Below are 22904 nucleotides of genomic sequence, written 5' to 3'. Positions count from 1 at the left end.
TCCTGCTCCTAGAGGAGGAGCCAAGCCCCTGAACTGTCACGACTGTAGAGGGAGCCGTCACTGTGGCTCTGCCCCGTGCCCCTGCTTTTACTTCTGGGACTGACCTAAGCCAGCATCTCTGCTCTAAAAGCTCACGGAGAGTGAGGGAGCCTTGGCCCTGAATAAACGCTGCTCCATTGAACTGGATTGCTGTCCCTACCGTTCCCACCCCTGACTCTGTGCTTGACCTGCTGCACCGCGGATTCTGAACGACGACTTCGCGCTCCCGCTCTCGCTGAGATCCGTCGCCGGTGCCACCGGCAGAGAAGCTGCGCGCTGGTGTTTCTCCCTAAGGAAGATCACTCTCCGATTTTCCAGTGGCTGTTTTCTCTTTGGAGTCTAGTGTTGTCTGGCCAGCGGAATCTCCTCCTGCTTGAAATCCGGAGAAAAAACAAGGGAAAAAAAAAAAAAAAAAGCTTCACTTCTGATTCTGAAGCATTGTCTTTGGACATAATTTGTGTGGTTTGATGCTCCCTTTCCAAGGATAAATCCATTCTCAACAGTGTGTCTTCGTCTTTCATACGAATAAAAGTCTAACAGCTTTGTGAGCCAGTCCTCCAGATCTGCACAGACACAGGGGAATCTTCCAGAGAACACACTTGAGAATGAAGGTGTCAGAAGGGAAAGGAGAAAAAGTGCAGGATCACAGGGCACAAAATGTTGGCTTGGGAAACAGGACCATCCCCACCTAACTTCCCCCTCACAGGCCCTAACATTCCGGTTTCCCTGACTCAGCTTCCAGACAACTCTTTGCTCAAAGGGAATGGATACTCAGTGGAATGTCTGGAGGAAACCCATTTCGCCCCGTGGGTCACTGTGAAAACTGACTGACCTGAGGCAGTGTTTGACCACACAAACAGAATGAAGGGCGCATGAGATTTGCAAACTGTGCACCCTTCAGGGTGAAAAGAAAGAACAAGCGTGGCTAGCTAAGGAGATTTTTTTCTCAGGAGGTTTAATTTTTTGTTAGGAGGTTCTGGTCCCCAGTGAAACCTTGAAATAGTGTGGCATCTAGAAAATTCCAATATTTATTAGTAATTTTTAATTTGATGCTAAAAGATGGCTTGTAATTAAATATCAATGATTGCTTTTTAATAATATATTTATTTATATGTTTTTGTTCTTCATGGTTTCTATTTCCAAATATCTAGAACCCCTGGCTTGGGTGACTCCTCTCATTTTAGAACTGATCTCTTTTAGATTCCTCTGAATATAACTGGGCACATTTTAGATACACGATAGGTATTTGTCAAATTATACTGAATAAAATTTGGAATTGTATCTGTTAACAGCTTAAACCCTTGGACATTCAAGAAACAGATCATAGTATCTCAGTGATGTTTTAGCGGCTAAATAGGAGCATCCAGCCTGGACACAGTTGCTGTCTTTTTATTATTTCTCATTTTGATGCTTTTTGTATGCTCTTGGCTACCTTATTAGTACCTCCTGTTGGGAAATATTTTTCTTTAGCATAGTGTCTTAATAACCATCGATATGGCTTACTCAGGGTTTCCTAATGCTCAGCATGACCAGGAATTGTAATGTGGTAAATATCGTGTGGATGAAGAGGCTGCATTTTAAAAAAATCCATCACTGACTGAATTTTTTTACCTGTTATTTAGACACGTTGATTATGTATAGTCAGACTCCCTGGAGAAATATGATTTCTGATAGATGGTAGCATCTTTCCTTATGGATTATAATTTGGAATAAAAAAAATAAGACCCTTTAAAGAAATCATATCTAAATGTGGAAGGCAGAGTTTTGTGATTTTAAGGCCATTCGTCCATTTTCAGCAGTGCCTTGTTTAAGCTCATCAGCCCGGGTATATGGGTAAAAGTCATTGTAACTGAATTAATATTGTATAAAACAATTATTGTTTCTTATCAGCTCCTCTTTCAATTTGTTCACCTAAGTGAATATTTCACTTTTAAGGAAACAAATCCAAACCCAGTTTTCAGCTTGCGCAGTGTACAGCATGAGACACTGTATTTTTGATGTATTTCAAGTTATTGTTTATTCTTTCTTTATTTACAGTATGTTTATTTATACAGCCATTATTTGAACAACATATAGTTATATTTATTTTATCACCTTCCTCTCACCTTTAAAGCCTTAAAAGCTCCAAAGCGTCTCACAATGATGCATGCAATGTTATGTGACGCATACTTCATCACTTGGCAAAGTCATTAAGAATCTGCCAAATTAATTCAATGCTGATAAATTTTGGAAAGATAGTGAATGCCTTTTATATTTGGGAATTTCTGCCATTCCTAATTTTGAGCTTTTGGGTCACTATGCCATTTTTTTCCCAGTAAGATAAGAAATCATAGTGGCAGGTAAGAGTTTGCAAATGGCTGATTATAGTCAATTCCTGATTATACTTGGGGGAGTCATTGCTGATTATCTTCTGCAAATCTTGCTTTCAAATTCTATTGACATTCAAACAGAATGGGCTATAAAGTCATTTGTGGTTATTACTCAATACCTTTTGTCTAATTTCCCTTCCCCATGCAGCCTATCACCCAGCAGGAGATCTTTTATGCCAAAACACTTAATTACTTCCCCCAAATCAGTGAAGGTTAAAAACAAAACAAACAAAAACAAAACCAACAGAAAAAAGCAAATATAGCATATTTATAGTCTTTCACCCTGATTCATGATTTGTTTTTATCTGTTTGACTTTAGGCTACTTGCAGAACAGAAAGGAAGCTGCAGCTGTTTTGAAGGTACAGCAAAAATTTAAGATATTACCTTCTGTCCTGTTCTTAGGGCCCCACCACGTTGGGGGTGGGGGTGGGTGGTTCATAAGACCCTGGTTTGGGGAAGAGAGCTACTATGGCTGCCACATGTGCTACAAAACCTTGATGTGTGTGAGGGTGCTTTCGTGTATGTGTGTGTACGTAAGGCTGTATATTAAAAGAAAGCAAGCATTTTTGTCTGTCTATGTGCATTATATGTAAATGTATATGCATACGTGAAAATAAATAAAAGACAAATAAACAAAATAATTCAATTAAATGCAATCCATGCCCTCTGTGTGCAAATGATGAGGACCCACACCTTCTATATTCTTACCCGCTATCGGACGCTTGTGTTTCTGTAGACCTAGAGCAGATAAAGCCCACTGGATAGATGTAAATCTTTATTCTCCAATACCAGAATATTTTTCCTCCAATGGATTCTATTTTTTTCATTGCAGCTGTGAAGCTTTTCTGGATAAAGTTCAGGGACATCCTCGTGACTAAAAGGTAAGCCTTTTATTTTTAAATGAAAATTTGCACCACCAGCCCCACCCATTACAAAACCAAACTGTTTTGTGTTTCTCTTCTTTGCAATATTACACCCGAGGAATTTCCTATGAATATTCCTAGGAAAGGAGGAAGTTCCCCTCTTCTTTGTCAAGGCTTTTGCTCGTAGAATACATTGTTGATTTGGATACGGTTATTGCTGCTGACCTCCCCCTCCTGTTTTCAGAAGCACCATGCCATCCTCAGAAGGCAATGCTTTAAGTGTGTTTCTACTTCACCTGTGAGAAGATCTAATATATTTCATCATTAGACTCCTGTGGAAATATACAATGAAAGTAGGGGATCTGGTTAGTGCTGGAGGCAAAGTACTACTAACTCATCCCAAAAGATTGCTTTTTGATTAAGGGGCTCTTGCTGTAAGGTGCTCAGTCTTTCTTGCAGCTGATATGAACTGCTATTCTTGGCTATATAACCTAAGTTGAACATCTGATTTTTTTTTTTTTTAAAGAAACAGCAATTATATTAAGGAGTCCTCATGTGAGATATAATTCCTTGAAAATATCAAATAGAATTCAATAAGCAGACTCAACCTTGTGCTAAAGAGTAAGGCAGGAGTTCGTAAGAGAGAGAGGGTGGTGGGGAAAGATAGGGGTAATTCTGTCCAAAATATTTTGTGGGTGAATGGGACCGTGTCAAATTCAATTCAGGCTAGAAATCTTCCTTGCTGTAAGAAAATGAAAGGTAGTCAAATGAATAGCTGAGCTTAGAAAACAGGTAACTTTTTTCTTCCCTTTCACATAACCTGAACAGTTAAAATAGCTTGCCCTTAGTTTACCGTGTTTGTTTTTTTTTTTTTTTTTTTTTTTTTTGAGAAGGAGAAAGAAGTGAAAGGGAGTACGGGTAAGGTTAGCACAACTATATAATTTATTGTCCAAACTAGGACACTTTTGGCGTCAAAGGTACTCTATTAATAATTACACTGGATAAAAGGTATAAATCGGGGCTCTTGCAGGCAAACAGAGATGTTTGGTGACCCCTGGGAAGTACAATTAATAGGGCTTTATGTCCCTGGTCTTGTAGCCTTGCTGTGACCATGAGCTCACAGTAGAAACATTATTTCTATTGATGGCTTTTTTTCCCTCAAGGTTTCTGATCATAAACTGTCTGTGGTGTAGGCAATCTCAATTACACTTTGTGTAGGGGAGGTTTTCTGTTCCTGACATTCTGTTATTAGATTAACAAGCATTTTATTGTTTCTTTTGTATATGGGCTTTTCGTATTTGGTACAATTGGAATGTGCAAAAAGAAAAAGTATTTACTAGGATAGCTAAAAAAGAACATCAAAGCCCACTGTTCGAATTCTCTCTAACTGTTAGCTGTCTTTTGTTCTTCAGAGCCTGTCTGTCTACGAATCCTGCCTCTTGTCTTCCTCTAATGATACTGTTTCTCATTTTTACCAAGAGAGGAAGGCGGCAGAAGGAAATTTGTTGTGATTGTTTTATTAAGATCCTGCAGCTTCTTGTCTCATAGTAGGGCTTTTTAAAGAATGGGATGCATGAATAGTACATAATCTTGGCCTAAATTGATAGCCTTTGATGCTTCTCGGGCAAAGTTTGAAACTGAAGGGATCAATTTTAAGCAAGAGCAATTATGCACTAACATCAGGAAAACATACTCTTTTTTGTTCCATTCATCAGCTCTAAGAGCTTAGGTGGCAGCTTCCTCTTTGCATTTATTAAAAATAGGATTGCCATGTAACTGACAAGAAAGTTTCCTTGAGGAAACCAGAAATCAAACTAAGTTTACTGATCTAAAATATTGTATAGTGAGATTTCTTGCAGGCATTTTAGACATGTAATGTTTGCCATAGAGCAAGCAGACCAGCCAATAAAGCAAAACAGTTAGTCATGTCCACCAATTACTAAGAGCTCATAAAATGCCAGACCTTGTGCTAAGGGTTTTACATACTTTGCCTTATTTAATCCTTACAGAAATCCTATTATACGTATGATCTCTATGTAAGAGATGGAAAAAAAATCAAAATTCAGAGAGGGTAAATCACTGGACCAAATTCACAGAGCTAGAAAGTAAGAAAATGACTTTCAGACTGAGGTTGCATGAAACTGGTAAAACTATTTACTAGTTATAAGTGAGAGGATTTAGGAAAAACTGTAAAAAGGCCAAAGTATGCCTTTCGTCATTCATTTTCTATTTGTATTATTGAATACTGAACGTATATTTGAAACACCAGATTTTCATACTTAAAAAAAATCATTACAGAAGCAAAAGGTAAGAGGAGTGTTAGTGTGCTCCTCCTACATATTTAATTCTCCGCTCCTCCTTCAAACCTTGCTCAGACATCCTCCTCATGTCTCCCCGAGAGAAAAAGAATGATATCCCAAGACGAGGTGTAGCAGCTCTTAACAGCTCTCAGTTCATTCTCTGCTCTGGCATGACAATTCTCTATTCATCTTTCCAGTCATCTTTTTCCATAAAGATCCTGAGAACTCCTCCTCCTTCAAAGACCCATCAACAGCTGGGTAACTCCCATCAGTGAGTGAGTGTTGAATTAAATTGACTAAACTGAATCACCTCTCTCCAGACCCTAGTCTAGCAATGGACCTCACCATGTCCTATATTTTATGTCTGTTCTGCCTGGAAGAAAACTGAATTTATCAGAAAGAAAAGAAAATGTTTGATAAATTCCTACATTCCCTTCTAGAAAATAATAAAAATGGGTTGATGGCACTTGGGGCAATGGTTTTTACAAATGGTGACTTAGTGTGTATTGCAAAAAGTTGCCCCCTCTGTTCAGGCTAATTGCAAAATGGTGCTTCCTCAGGGAAGATGGGGCCCAGATGTGTTTTGACCCCTCCCTTCACCCCACAGAGGGCGCAATACTGAGTTAAATGTGCCTTAGTGAGCGCTCTCAAGCCCATGGTGTCTTTGAGTACATTTTTGGCTTTTGTATATTAAGTAGGGAGAAAACAGAAGAAATCACTTTCATTGGAGACCAAAGAATGTTAGTTCGTAAAGCCACCTTTCACCTTACTTATATTTTGGAGAAAGATAATGAACAGAATTCGTTATAGCATTGCTAACAGGCCTTAATGATATAATTTGGCATCAGTCGGATCTGTGGCCAAATCCTGCCTGTGACACTATTTGCTATGTGACTTGAATACATTACTTAACTTCTCTGGTCTCATTTTATTGTCTGGAAATGGGATGATAGAATTCCACCCCCAGTTGTTGGAGGGGAGGATCGAATACCTGAAGGTAAGCTTCTGGTGTGAAGAATGCATTCAGTTTTTGTTTGTTGGTGTAGAATCTAAACATGCCCTGCTTCTGATTTTGAAAGATGTGCTTATGTCCTTAGCATGTCAGTTAGCACCACTGACACAGGTGAATATATGAAAAACGTAGTGTCGTATAACAAGATGGCCAAAAAACTGTGCTAAATTATAGCTTAAGAGCGGTAGCCTGCATCACTTCCTGATTTGTACTGGGTTTTTTTTCATCTCATATAAACCGAAGAATGTGAGTATTAATATTTCTTGATGACACATGTGGCTCGTTATCCTTCGTCATGTCGAAGTAGAGATATCTGGGTAAGACTGTATTTCATGTATCAGAGTTGAACCTAGTATGTCAGTTATACTTAATAAAAGGAACATTTTTAATAAATAACTTTAATGGACATTGCATTTTATTTTTTTAACGATTTTATTTATTTATTTATGTGACAGACAGAGAGCCAGCAAGAGAGGGAACAACAGCAGGGGAGTGGAAGAGGAAGAAACAGGCTCCCAGCGGAGGAGCCCGATGTGGGGCTCGATCCCGGAACGCCGGGATGACACCTTAAGCCGAAGGCAGACGCTTAATGACTGCGCTACCCAGGCGCCCCTGGACGTTGCATTTTAAAACGTGAAGTTATTAGAACATTTGCTGGGCAATCTGTTTTTTATTTGTACAAGTTAAATTCTATCCATTTGTGACGAGCACTTTATTTGGTTTCTGTCACATCTTTCTTACAGAAAAGCCTTACTTGTGGGATAATGACACGACTGAGTTACACATGGAGTTAAGTGATAGGAATATTTCTAAAATATTGCCCGATGGAACTGCTAATAAGTCGATGCCTGTTTTCCATTAATGACCTGAAAAACAAGTGTGGCCTGTGGCATTTCAAACAAAACTGTGTTGATTACAGTATTTCTTCTATTTTATGCAGAAGAAAATTTCTTTCAGTTATCACACATCGGTGATTAAAAAATGCGCAGATCTATTTTGAGGTGTACAAAATGTTGTTAGAAATATCTGCTGGGCATTCTTTTGAAACTAAGAAATGGGGTAATATAGTGAAATTATTTAAGGCAGATTCTGAAGAACGTGTTCTAGAAATGGAGACATTCCTAGCTCTGTGCCTCCCTTACACAAGCAGTATCATTCTTTTTATTAAAACAACGGGGGTAAGTTTTATGGTATTGTCCTGTAAGCTTATTAACATCACTGTTTGCTTCTTGCGCCGTGATTCTAGTATGATTTTATAAGCACCGTATTACTGTTTCACATTTGACATTAGAGAAAACGTGGGTTGGATTTGTAATCTCAAAGACGCTTCTCACCTTTTACACATACGTTCTCCTGCCTTCGCGGTTGCGCTGTAACTGGTGTGTGAACGAAAGAAGAAAAGACAACGTCGGGTTTGCAGGAGATGGAATTAGGCTTGCCGGGCCCACCGGCCTGGGGACACCGCGGCGGCGGCTCTGTGGCTCGGCTTGCCACTCAGGAAAGCTCCATCATGGGATTAGAGCGCTTTTTCGAGCTGTCTGCTGAGGGACTTTGAACTCACAACATCGAAGTATCGCAATGCCTTCTTTTCGTCACGGTTGCTAGAAACACACAGCCTTTTGTCAGGCTACAGAATGTTTTAATTCCCAATGCAAATCTGGGTGACATGTTTGTTACACTAGCGGATATACCTGACACATCCTATTCTGAGTTTTCCAGGAAAAAACACACGGCAGCACGTTTGTGGGATATCAATCCTTTTATGTGAGCGTAGCATGCCTTTTAGTAATTGAGGAAACCGTGTCAAACTGGAGTCGATTTGATATAAAAATAACTTGCAAGTTGTATTTGTATAATTCTTAGGGTAAGATCATTTTAACAGATCTAGTTGTTAGTTACAAGAATGGTTTTATGGTTTGGGCGAAGCAATAAATAATAGTAAAGGCAAATAAAAATAAAGCTTTCGTCACACCTTTGTTAACCTTTAGAAACACGTTCAGTGAGCTTTTGAGTTACTTACACATATGTAAACAGAATGTGTAAAGAATTATGGCGCATACATTCAAATAACCTATAAAACAGGACAATTACATACACATGTTTCTGAAACCGTAAGCCATAGGTGTTCACAAAAGTATGCTGAAGTGTATTTAATATTCAGTGCAAAAATAGATATTAAGAAAGCTTTTCTTGAGATTTAAACCCCATTCTTTATTTATAATGAGATTGCCTTTAGCCACCAAAACACAGGTTCAAATTCTGGTCACTTGGTTGTGAGGAAACTCCCTGAAATGAATTGTTAGTCACAGTGTTTAATAATGTTATGGGGTTGACTCTGGACACAAAATCTGCAGGTAATAAAGTTCCTTGGGTCCAAAAGCACACCACATTTTAAAGCACATTACACTGTGTCCCAAGATTATCCATTTCTGTTTTTAGAATTAAGGGAAGGGAAAATACGAGTTAAGCTGGTTTTGAAACGTATTATTTTTGCTTAGTATCACTACAAAGATTTTAAAAATGTGTTTCCTCAACTACAAAGTGTTAGTATTTGCAAGGTTTCAGCAGTATCCCTCCTTTCCTTTTTCATCCATTACATCTTCGGCTTACTTTTGCTTCATTCTTATGTAAAAGTCTCTATGTGTGTCTGTCTGTATGTATGTATGTATCTGAGAAAGCATGCGCGCAGTGGGAGAGGGGCAGAAGGAGAGAGAGAGAGAATCCTAAGCAGGCTCCATGTCCAGCGTGAGCCTAACGTGGGGCTCGATCTCAGGACCCTGAGATTGTGAACTGAGCCAAAATCAAGAGTTGGACCCTTGACTGACTGAGCCACCTAGGCACACCAAGGGTATTTATTTTGAGTTTATCATCCTCAATTTGGTGCTTATTGTCCTAGACTATTCATGTATGTAAATGTAGGAAGAGCTAATAGTATAAAAGTAGGTGGGAATGGATTAGAACGGAGCTTGTATCCTTTTTATTTTTTCATCAAAATTGCAAGAAGTGTATGTGGAGCCTTTTCATCTTATTTAAATAAATTGTTGTGTTGGTTCAATTAATATGTTCAAATTTCTTTACTCAGCAAAAGCGTGATACGGCACTTAAATTTTTAGTTGCATCCCTGACTGTGTGGCATGTAAAAAGGAGCTGATCTTGTTTCAGTTTGAAGGCCACCGAATTTATTTTGCTCTTTATACAGGGTTAAGAAAGACTAAGCACCTTGCCTTACTGTTATAAGAGAGAATATTCTTAGAGTCTACAAACTCATTGAAAGAGGTTGGTGAGTTGGCTGGGGATGTCCTGCTTTATTTTGAATATTTTCACTACCTTGTAAGAGATTAAGATCTAATGTATTATTCTATTGAATTATTTGCTATTGTGAAGATTTGGTGAATCATTGAAGAAATGCCTTTTGAGTTTTTATTTTTTTTTTTCTTTCGTATTATAAAGTGCCTGCTGGAGGGCTCAGGTATATCTAGGTTAATGTGTTTCTATTTCAGTACCCAAAAAACAAATGTGAGATCTTGGAAGGGTCATATTCACATCCCGGTTGACAATAATTGCTTAGGAGTGAGCACCTGCTGAAGGGGTGTAGGCTCTGCGGTAGAGCCCGGAGAATGGGGGTGGGGGGAGGCTTTAAACAAAAACTTCAACTGTAAAAGAAACAAGTTTTCCTCTGGGAAATTACTCAGAGTGCAATACAAGCATATTTTTCTAATTAAATAGATTAGTTTATGCCTTTGGCATTTAAAAGAAAGTCCTTAGATTCATAGCCTCCTGAGTTATACGTATTTCCCAGGTTAATTCTCTGGAAATTAAATCTGGCCCTATTTCTTGCCATTTTGTTCCTTTTTTTCCCCCCTTTTCGTTTCTATTCCCATTTCTCTTTTTACCTCCAAATCATTTCCTTCTCTCTCTTCACGAAGTGTCCACCAGAATTCTCCTTCCCTTCCTGAACTCTTGCACCTATGGATATCGGACAAACACTGACATTCTCCCTCCATCTCTGTCCTCTAATCAGAATGAATTACCACCAAGCTGTGATCCCATTGGGCTCATTTTAGCCCACTTTTATGTATAGCCCATAACTGTCTGCCTCGAAGAACAGCTGGTCGCTCACACATCCATCCCTGTGACTGCGCTCTGAGCATCTTGAAGGCAAGGGTGCCATTTGCTTTCTTCTATCCTCCAATGTCGTATGTTCTTGCACAGAGCAGGCACTCAGAATGTTTGTGGTTAATCCTTGTCAGTAAATACGCCCTTAAAAAATCGGTGAAGAATCATCTTCCTTTTCTTTTTCAATTCACAGTCTTCCTCGTTCACTTTTATCTTTTTATACCCTCCTCATCTCCTGTTCACTCACCGAGATACCCCTAAGTGCCTCTGCTGAGAGGAGAAGAGAGACCCACACATTTGGAGTGTGTCTGCTGTGTGTGCGCTGCAGACGCAGGGGGAGTCACTGGGCCCCAGAAGAGAGCTGAAGAGGGACCAGGACTGAGAAAGAAATTGTATTGTACTAACAAGCAATCATTGGGAAATCATTTTAAGACTTTGACAATAATTTCCCAGCGGTTGGTTGTCGAGAAAAGAGGAGGAAAAAAGAGAGAAAGAAATAGTGTTTTATACTGAATACCAAATAATTCCGTATGACAATGCAAATCAAGTTTGAATGCCAGAAGCGTAGAAATTAAAGCCCACTCAGCCATTAGGTTGTCTGTCTTGATCAAGAAGGCGTGGAGAGTCATTCCCTTGGAAAAGCAAAGCAAAGGAAATGTAGAAAAGGAATTTGGAGGTGAGAGGCTTAAAATAAGAACATTTTGCAGTTTGTTCCAAATGAAAGCCCCTGCAAGTCGACAACATCCTGCTAATGTATCACTAAAATGGGATAAAGTACACAAAATGTTAGATCAAGTCCTGCCATTCAATATAGAGGAAATTATAAAAAGATTAAAAGAAAAAGGCATTAGGATCCTGAATAGCATGGCTTTATGGAATGGATCACTTAGACGCATGGTTTGAGGCTTCACCCTGTATGACACGTTGGCACACATACATAAAACAATTGCTCTGAGTATTGTAACGTGCAATTCCAAGGTCTCCTGCTTTGGGTTTGTGTTTTACATAAGTGGTTTCTATGTTTGTGCCTGTACTGATGGAAATTCATTTATAACCTGCTACAGTGGACTTTTGGACTGTCCTTTTTGATGAACGGCTTTTCGGTTTGTAACTTTTTTTTTTTTTTTGAGGTTTCTGTGTCATGAAATGCTTCTTCAAACGCTGCATATTATAACAGAAAACTGCATCAAGTAAGACAACTGAAGTTGAGGTTAGATTAAAAAAAAAAAAAACCAAAAATCTTTGGATTCTTCCTCCTGTATTTCTTAAACCTTTGGGGCACTGCCTTAATGGGCACTGGCTTATTTTTCAACATTGCAAACTCTGGGGCCAAAGGAAAATTTACTGAGAAAAGTAAATGGAAATTTTCAACTTTGGAAAAAAATAAGGCAGTTTTTACATTGACTGGAGGTGAGAGATTGGCAAGATGTCAAGACCAGGGTCAGAGAACCACATTCAACATTAACTGTCAGACACTTTGTAGGAGTAGGGGGCCAAAAGGAGTCCTGTCCCAATGTCCCAGGCTTACCACAAGAGGCATGAGAGCTACATCAGAAAAAAAATCAGAACCCTTTCCTTCCCCGCATTGGGCGTCAAGGGCGGAAATTCTGGCCTTTGCAAATGACCCTGACCTAGTTTTTCTTCCATAGCTGATTTTATTTATTCTTCTGCTTCAGATTATCTCTGAGTGAACCTTGTAGCCTTCGTCCTGCCTCTCAGTAACTCTGAAAGACTCCGCTGAAGTCAAAAAGCTTTCCGGTCATGGTAGACACTTTGGTTTTAATAGACCAACAGGCAATATAACGTCTTTACAGAGATACATAGCTACTTACTTTACATAAGCTTCACAAACAAGCCATTTGTTGCCAGTGCCACACCAGACACCTGTGCCTCGCCTAAAGTGGGGCAGGGGCAATTCGTTTCACTTCTTTCCTGAAGCCTTCCCTGGTGGCCGCTCTGTTGCATGAGATTTTCCTGGGCTAAGAGTCTGCTGTGGTGTATTTTCTGTAGCACACAATTAGCTAGAAATAACCACGTATGCTTCATCCACAGGTTGGCCTTGAAGCACCAAGGCAAATCTCCCAGCACTCAATTGTTGGATTCCAGAGGAGAGGTATATATTTTGTAAAAATCAAGATAGCATTCATTAGATGTGCACTCATTGAGCCCCTACTGTACGCGCACCGTAGTTAAACGCTAGGCATGCCAAAGTGGCCAAGAGCTTCAAAGATCCTACAGTTTAGTGGAGAGAACAGATTTAGATATAAAGAAATTACCTGCTACTCAATGTAGTACAGCTAAAAAATACACCCAGTGCTGGAGTTGCCCAGAAATTAAGTCAGATGATTTATTACCCTGGACTCAGGAGATGATACCAAGAAGTGCCCCTGCAGATTCTTATTTCTAGGTTTGGGCTCAAAGAATAATACGGATATTTGTTGTTGCTGTTGTTTATTTTTTTTTAAAGTGGACGAGTAAAGGAAAAGGCATTTAAGGCATAACCAGAGAAATGTGAAACACCATAAATTTATGTTGAGAAACTGAATGGACTTCTGAATTGCTAAAATGTAATTATAGAGAATGGCATTAATAAGAGGAAAGAAACCATAGGAGATAAGGCTGAAGAAACACGGCAGAGATGCAACCATAAAAGGCCTTGCATGTCATGCCCGGGACCGGCAGATTAGAATTAAGAATGTCACAGTGAAAGTAGCAAGGAATGACATCTGACTGGGAGGATGGGTGTGCGGATAGAAAAACCTTAGAGGTCCTAAAGCCTGGGGCCACTCGGTGTCCAGGCAGACGGATTTCTAGGACTCAGTAACTCCTGGAGACACTGTGCTCCCACACCACAGTACTGTGATTGCAATGCAGAGTTACGATCCCAAGTCGTCAAGGAAAGGAAGAATTATGTGCAATAAGCTCTGTTTATAAAGTCAGGGAAGTGTGTAATAGAGTTTAGAATGCCATCGAACACTGAATATTAGAAACAGTGGTTTTTGGTGTTTAAAGATGTGTTAGTTTATAAATGTATGAATCTTCTTATTCTCTGATGAGACCAACTATATTAGTTATTGTAGACTATGCTATTTTTTCATATCCACGTTAGACTAGTTTTACCTTCCACAATTTAAGGTCCTTGCTGACAGATAACTCATCTCATACTCCCCTACATCTCTGCAGCCAGTGCTGTAGGTCTTCAATAAATCCTTTATGGTTATTTCTAGACCATGGTCCGGCATGCCTGTCCTACCTTCTGGTTCTTTGCTGACTCATTTATGGGACATCTTAGGACAGTCACTGAAACCTTCTGTGTTTTGTCCTCTAAGAAATAAATCCATTAGCTATATCTTAGTTTGCAGAATAATTAGTTTCCCTAAGATGCTAACTGGTGATGGGGAGGATCACATGATATAGGGGAAAGAATGTCAATTAGGACTCGGAGAAGCTTGGGTTTGGATGCCAGCCACCATTCACTAGCGGGGTGGCCTTAGCCAAGATATGATCTCCTTGAGCCTCAGTTTTTCCTTTGTGTAAGCAGACAACAGAAACAAAGACTGCAGAGCACTTACAAATAAGAAAAATTATTTCTGTAAAGCGCACACGCAGCATACTGTTTAGCACAAAGCAGACATTCAATAAATAGTAACTATTGGTACTTTAAAGTCATACTTAAAAACACTATGTTTTTAATAACACATCTAAAGGTATATAAAATAATTTTAAGAAAGATGAGTGATAAGGAAAGCAGTTCACCAAATATAAACCAGAGTAACCTGTATTTTTTTTTCCTTTTTGCCACTGGAATTTAATATCTGTGGCTCTTCACCTCGCCCTAGGTCAACAGCTCCTGCAATATCCTAAAATAAGATAATATAGAATACATTTTACCTTTGTTTTTGCAACATTTAGATGTTTGAATATGACAAGCCTGATGTAAAGTGAAGGAAGAAAGAGACAGCACGAACAGACCAGCAATTTGAAATATAACACTGGAAGCCAATGGCAAAATAGATTTCTTACTGAGGGGCCTGCAAGGGAAGGCATTGACTGTAGAATCAGTTCTTAGGATATAGATGCTGTAACAGCAAACTTATTCTAAACATGTTTCTTATTTTTCTTTTTCGATTACACCTGTCACAAATTCATAATTCCATGATCACAAACCCTCTCTTTTGTCCCCATTTTCCTGGAGGATCACAGGATACTGTGAGCAACATTTGTCTCTCTTCTTCTGATCTCTTCAGTATAAATGCATTTTTATGCCTGCAGTTCCAGACGGTGGTTGTTTTTTTGTTTTGTTTTGTTTCGACATTGATGATTAAGAAATGGCAATGACCCCTAGGCTTCTCTTTCCTGATCAGAAAGAGCAAAGTACATATTAGTAGTGACTGCCTATTTTAAATCCCCTTTTTCTTTGTCTGTCGACCTGTCTGTAATCATCAGAGTGGAAAATAACTTTGAAAGCTCAAGCTCAAGGGGAAGAAAGGAGCTTCAGTGCCTCAGGATGGCAAAAGGACTGGTAGTCAGGAGAGTTGCCTTTTGAAAGATAAGTTTTACCCAGTGTCTGCAGAGTTCTACAAAAGGCACAACCACTTGGGTAAATCCCAGATTGGTCTGCTTGACCTGTAGCTTTTCCTGCAAATTTTGTCACATGGATAGCTAGGGAGAGAAGAGGTGGTTGTCTGGTCACTAGGAGAGAGAAGGAGAGGAGAGGAGGGGAGGGCAGGGCAGGGAAGGAGAGGGGAGGGAAGGGGAGGAGAGATTTGCTCCAAACCAAAACGTCTAAAGCTCACTTCTGGCCATGTTGGACTCAAATTTCATTAATGACCCCGATCTGTTTGCCTCCGTCAGCAAAGCCACCCAGTACATTTTGTGCCTGAGAAATGGCACTTCATGTTTGCCCTGGTTTGTTTCTCTTCGGTTTCCCTTCCATGGTGTTCTTTCTGCTGTTGTGCCAGACCCTGTGAAAATACCTTAACATTCTTTTCAGGCTTTGAAGACTTTTTTTTATGTGTTGAACTTAATCTTTTCCAGCTTCATTTCTATTAAGGAAGTTTCAGTTATTTTTCTTCCTATTTCTTTTCTCCTGCTGCTGCATTTGTAGACGTGCTGTCTCGTTGGTCTCCACGATGTGATGTATTATGCATGCCCTCTCTAGTGGGATTGGGGTGGGAAGAGCAACAAAGAGATGGTGAGCTCTGAGAGGTCACTTACCCTGAGGAACGCCCACTGATGACAATGCCGATTGACCGCAATGGATGGTCTGGAGGAGCTGGCGGGGGTGGGATTCAGAAAAGAACATTTGTTTTCTTTCATCCAGGAGCCTGAATGAAGAGCAATCTCTCTGTTTGTTACAGCGATGGGTAATTTGGAGCACTTCCCTTTGCATGAAGAAATTTGCTATTCTAATCAAAATCTCGTCCCTTTCTACAAACCATTATAAGATACTTATGAAAATAGGCAGATTCAGATTTCCTGTTTGAATCTTTGTCAGCTTTCACTTTTATGCTCATTTGCAGAATCACATAACTATGAAAGGCCAATTAGTTCTAAGTCCCCAGAAAGTGACAGAATAAATTGCTTTCTTCCTAGCAAATCAAGAATAATATTGCGGGTGCAGTGCAAAGTGTCCACCCAGAGATTTCAGTTCATTTTATCAATCTAATAGGGTGCTTTCGGCCCATCTTTCTATGACTGGTGCTTCCGGTGTACACTGTTCTGTCAGAGCTCTTACATAACACTTCTCTGCTTCCGTGCGGAGAGAGATGCATTTGAGCATGCATTTGAGCCGTGCATCAGTCAAGATGCTTAGTGTGGAATAGATCGCTCACTCCAGTCAACATTTGTTTAAGTTAAATCAAAGATTTCATAGAATTCTCTTTAGCAGTGTTGACTCTCACCAGCTTAATACCCCTTAATGCGGTGTAGTGGGCATTTAATTCCTTTTTTTCCACAGAGGGTGGCTGGCATAATGTTACTGTTAATTGCAATCGTTATGCAAATATGACTGGAGACCATAACATAATTGTAATTTTCAAAATCAAGCTGTCTCAAAAGAGATTCTGCCGATTGTGGCTTTTCTGAGACATTGCTCCTCCTGGACACACATATGGGAGAATTGCTTCCTTTCCCCATGTTTCTCTCTGTGGCTTTTTTTCATCTCTTGAGTATTTTCCCCCCAAGTTGTCCTGAGCCAACTCCACCGTGCTGGGGAAGCTCGGGGTCCCCAGGTGGGAGAACACAATTTTGCAAGCTGTAAGGGCCCTACTGTTAGAGCAGCCACGGAAGGTCACGGCCAGTCAGTAACACATGTGGGAGTCAAGGTGTGTTTGATCCCTGAAGAAGCAAGGCATCTCTCATGTTTTACACCCTCAGGATTTTCACCGAAAGAACCTTTACTGCTTCTTCATCACCGCCAGAAGCGTGATTCTTGGTGCCTGAGAAATGGGGGCACAGTAACAAGGGACATGACTTAGAATTGGTGTTGAATTATTTTGTTTTCTTAAGCCCATTAGCTCTTACTGAAAACCAGTGAATTACTAATCGTTTCTTGTTCATATGTGTCACATACTTTGATATAAATGAATTGTATTCAGTCGGTGATGTTATAATGAGCAACCTATTTATTCACAATAACCGGATACCTAGGCCACAGTCCATTTGTTGTTGCTGTTGTTGTTGTTGTTCAGGGGAATGGATGCCGGACGTTTGAGGAGTTTTGTTCTGGATTCCCACGAAGTTACATACAACATTTATATTAGTACCCAATGAGTTTGACACGATTAGTGTCATTACAGTGAATTCCAGAGGGATTAATGAGGATTTGCTACTTGTCCGGAACTGTTGCCATGTGGAGACTGTCATTAGTACAATACCAGGGTGGCCTCATTTTGTCAGAACTTTTGGATTAGAGATATTCCATAAAAAACATCTGTAAACTGTTATAAGATTTACATTCTTCCCCCTGTTAGAGATGACATTGCTAACTCTACTGCACTACTGGGGCTCATTTAATCTAGCAGTCATTTCAGCAAGCACTTCATAAAAAACAATTATTGAATTAATTGTGATGTTTCCAGCCCAGTGTTCATTTATGATAGCCTCTCCACCTGTAAACTTCTCTCCCAGTTGCCTTGTAGAGGTAAAACTGGATAATTTCACAGCCTATAAAATATGTGTTCTTTTTGTTAATATAAAATCTATGACAAGAACTCTACTGGTAGAGAACGTACCGTTCTAGTGTCATTTTGTCCTGCTCTAGGGAAATACAACCTTGTCAATTTACCAAGAGATAAGTTCATTCAAACTCTGTGCCTACCTTTCAGCTGTCCTTCCTTGAAAGGGCTCCTTCACATACCCTCCCACAAAAATTCAAAAATTCACTGAATGTTTTCTTCCTTGAGTTATTTTTAACTACATCAGAAATGAAAAAAAGAATACTCTGAAGCTTGAACGTATTTATAAAAAGGAAAAAAATGTTTAATCTTCCCCAAATCTCACACATTTTATTTTTTGACTAGAGGTTCTAAGTTATATTTTTGTTTGGTTCATTTGTGTTGTTTCTCAAAACTTCACAAGGTTGAGCTGGGCACCTTCATTTCTGAAGTTTGTATTTAAGCAACTTTCTAAGATGTGTGCCATATCAGGTGATGAAAAGGGCCATGGAGATGGGCCACTCTGGTAAAGAGCAATTTGGAACTGAAATATCTGAGACTGGAGTGCAGTGAGTTGGGAAAGCACAAATAAAGGTCTTTGTTTGATTTCTATGCAATATGGAACCTTGAGCCATTAAAGCAGAGCTTCGAGCAGCTCAGTATTTTCATATCTGAGGTTTTTTTCTCTTGTACCCACAGACCACAGAGCAATCACACATAATTGTTGTAGCCACAGTTACAGATGCCACTTACCCAACTTACCTGACAACTTAATGTGTAGATTCAGCATCCATACATCCTAAAGGAAAGTGGTACTTTTTTTTTTAATAGCATGGGTTGAGTCTAAATAAATTGCTCCAATGCAGAGACTGTTTCTGAAGCCAAATGATACATGCTTAGGGAGGTCCGATGGGGGAAGGTGTTTGTAAACAAACCTGGGAGCTAGAAGAATCACCCAAGAAGTTGCACTTGAATAGAATTACATTTGTATTCACAAAAGTCAGTGGGGATCAATACTTCGAGTAACTTTTTGAAAAATTTCAGTTCACATTAACCTTTGAAAAACTAATGGACTGGTGGACAGCAACCCTCAAGAAATGGGACCCCCTACAACAAAGGAGTAGAGATCACATGCATCTTGGCCAACAGCAGTCATTGATTCTAGTTGGAATCCACAGCCAGTATTCCTATGCTGCAGAGGGACAGAAGGAGGCAATGAGGTGGTGATTCCTGGTGATGTTTGGCTAAAAATAATCACCGCAGGGGGGAGACTTGGGGAGTGATAATCTGTACCTTCGTTGTGGTCATGGTTGTACCAATTTCTACATGTGCTAAAACACATAGACTTGTAAACCAAAAGCAATCAGTTTTACTATATTCAAATTTTGAAATAGTAATAGAAAGAGTTATAGCTATGTGACAGTTTAGACTAGTTCTGTTACATGTCATAGAAAAATAAGAAGAGAATCTTGATTGATGGATTAGCACATTAATATAAAAGCTAAGAAGGGAAAAATCACGTAATAAGATATAGTAGAAACAACAATTATATTTTCAAAAAAGACATTAAAATGCCTAAAAATTGAATGTGTGAAGTTATTTGTAAGGATGCCCCATCAGCTTCTCATGAAAGCTGACTCCCCAGCTAGGCATTCAGCCTTCTTACAATATGCTCCCAACCAACTTCTCAGACTGCGTCTCCCTCTACAGACCCTAGTTCACAATTTATCCACAATCCAGAAATTTCAAAATTTCGAAACATTGAATGTTACTCATTGGGTGGCAAAACCTGATCTGAACTGACATGAGGCTATTTATACCTTATATATGTCACTTTGCATATTTGGTGTAGAAATACTACTGTTTGATTACTAGGTGATGCCCAGAGTCTACAGGGCATGTTTTAATATATAGTGCATGAACTGCAGTCCTCTTTTATAATCTGAAAAAATCTGAATTCCAAAACATATCTGACCCCAAGGGTTTCTGATAAAGGATTACGAGCTGTGTTTAAAAAAAAAAAAAATAGTGCATGGCGCACTGGGTTTTATACGCAACTAATGAATCATCAAACTTTACATCAAAAACCAGGGATGTACTGTATGGTGACTCACATAATATAATTAAAAAACATTAAAAAAAATAGTGGAAAGACTATTTCTGAACAAAACAGATGGTACCACCTACTACGTCGGAATGTTTCATATGTTTATGCTTTAGTGGCTTTGCTAATATTATTACCTGCATTCTGGATGCCTAGTTCTCTTAACTCAGCATGTGAAAGTCAAGTTTAAATGCCACTGCCTCCAAGCAGACCACCCCAGCTGAGCTTGCCAACTATTTCTTTTCTGATCATAACTATCTTTCATTTCCTTCTAGATTGTAATTTTCATGAGGGCACAGACTACTCTGATTAGACATGACAGCCTAGGATGGTTATTATTGCAGCAGGGTTTGCACAAAAGATGTGGATTTATAACAAGGATTGGGATCAGAAAATCTCTGGAGGAATGGTTAAGATCATGGCCACCTGGGCAAGGATAGAGGGCAAAGCTCCTGTTCAAGGCTGCAAATAAAATGTTGATTGAAGTTGAGGACTTACTGTGGGGCTTGGCGGGAATAGGTTGGCATAAACATACTAGAGAAAACTCTACTAAGAAGACTAACTACCATGCATTAACCACTGATTAAGTACCGGAGACTGGGAATACACTTTTGAGTTATTATTATTATTATTATTATTATTATTATTACTATAGAGGGAAAAGGTGGGGGGTTAGGGGCAGAGGAAGAGGGAAAGAGAGAATCCCAAGCAGGCTACACACCCAGCACGGGGCCCAATGCGGGGCTCAATCCAACGACTCTGAGATCATGACCTAAACTGAAATTAAGAGTCAGAAGCTCAACCATGTGAGAGACATACGGGTGCCCGAGAGTCATTATTTTTTTAATCCTCAAAATTTTGAGTAGTTGTTATTATCTCTTATTATTTCCCAGGTGAGGGACTAAAGCTTAGTAAGGGTAAGCTCTTGACCAGTATCACTCAACTAATAAGAAACAAAGCTGTAATTTGAACTCTGTATCTCTAACACCCTAGTCCTTTTTTATAACCCAGTCTGTGACACTGCCTCTTCAACTGGGGCAAACAGAGGTGGTAAGAAATGAGATTTAGGTGAGATAGATGGAGTTGAGAACTTGAGACAGGATTTGGCATGATTTTCAATGCCCGCCATTTTACCAGTGAGGTACAGTGGCTAATTTTGATTTTACATTAAGGAGCACTCAGGTTTTTCCTAATAAGCTCTGAAGCATCACCTCTTTCTACACCTTACAGTTCTGTTGTCTCTTAAGATCAGTTCGATACCCCTAACTGAGGCAGCAAATACACCTACAGCCACTGTCTATATGAAACCGTAAAAGATTAAGCGAAAAAAGAGATTAAACCACATAGGGAAGATCAAGTGGAGACAATATACTTCCAAGTCTTGGGATTTTCTATAGGTGATCTTCAGAATATTACCTCTTTTTGAATTCTTGAACTTGACAGGAACCATATAATATCTGTTCTTCTTCCCAGTATTAAATAATACTGTGTCTTGGATATAAAAGGAAATACAGAATTGTTTATGGAATGAATTCCTGCTAATAGAGATGGGACATCTTGATAAGAACATAGTGTTGTTGACACATATTTTATGATATCAGGCAGTTTCCTTATGTTGAAGTTTTGGAGATTTCAGAATAAAGTTTAGCTCATTATAAGTGTTCAAAGAAGAACTTATACGTTTTCTATTTCTTTAGTTGGACCAAATGTTGGAAACCACATTAATTTCCCCCAGCATTCTTTTATGGCTTCTGTAGCCTGCAGGATTTTTGATGCATTGAATCCAATGGGAGAGCATCCCAATAGTGTCAACAAAAAGCTGCCACTCCATATTTTGCTCAGTTCAGCCTTTCATTCTGAATCCTATCTGTGCAATCAGCAACTTCCACTCCAGGAAAGGAGACTGTAGATGAATTAATGAGAACGGACTTAGCATAGGTCCCCCTCAACAATTTATAGCAAGTAAATTAAAATCACCTGTTGGTCCAGTGTATTAGCGTTACTGGCTCTTTGCTCAAACCCTTCAGGATTAGTTTAAGCTCAGAGGGATAAATAGGCATAAATAAAAATGTATTTTTCCATCTCTCATTCCATGAAGTTGTAAAAATAGTGGAGAATATTTTTTCCTATTATATTTGGCTTTTACTGTTCTTGAGAAGCAGAGAAAAGTAAAATATAAGAGGGTGTGAAACTCCTTCTACTTTTGCTCTGTAATATATAGACATATACAAAAATGAGCTGTTCCACTATTGATCAGTAAACACTGACAATGGAAATATTATATTAAGTAAACATATATTTTTTACTCAGCGTTTAGGAGGTTGACTTTGGTTGTTATCAGACTTCTACTCCAGGAGCCAGCTAGAGAAAAATCTTGGGTTCTCCTCGTTGGTACACTAACAACTGAGTGAAGATACTTTAGTGATCTCTGAGAACGGACTCGGGCAGTTGATTCTCCCAGTCTGTCTCTGGAGACCTGGAGGTTACACTAAGGACTCTCAGTGCTTCCTGCAGTGATCTAATTTATGGTCAGAGACATAGATTTCAGGAGTGGAAGATTCTTGAATTATACCTGTTCCCAAGTGGAACCACTGAATCAGAAATACTTTGGAATTCTTGTTAAAAGTACAAATGTTGGCACTTCAGTCCACACCTAAATTGTCAGAGTCTCCATGGTTGAGGCCTTTGAATCCATTTTTCATAAGTTTTATAGGTAATTCTGATGAGCAGCCAAGTTTAGGAGTCAATTGCTAGTCCAGACCATGATCCATTTATTCTGCAAATAGTTATTAGGTTTCTACGGCTAATAGTCAACCAGAGTATGGTTAGTCAACCAGTTTGCATATATCCAAGGGATCATTTGCCTGAGTCTCCAATCTGCTCAAGGAACCTGGGTATTTAATATTTAAATAGAATACATTCAAACCCGCAGCTTGCCCATCT

This window comes from Ursus arctos, unplaced genomic scaffold (assembly GCF_023065955.2).
Source record: "Ursus arctos isolate Adak ecotype North America unplaced genomic scaffold, UrsArc2.0 scaffold_13, whole genome shotgun sequence".
Lineage (NCBI taxonomy): Eukaryota > Metazoa > Chordata > Mammalia > Carnivora > Ursidae > Ursus > Ursus arctos.
Note: the sequence above shows the minus strand (reverse complement) of the source record.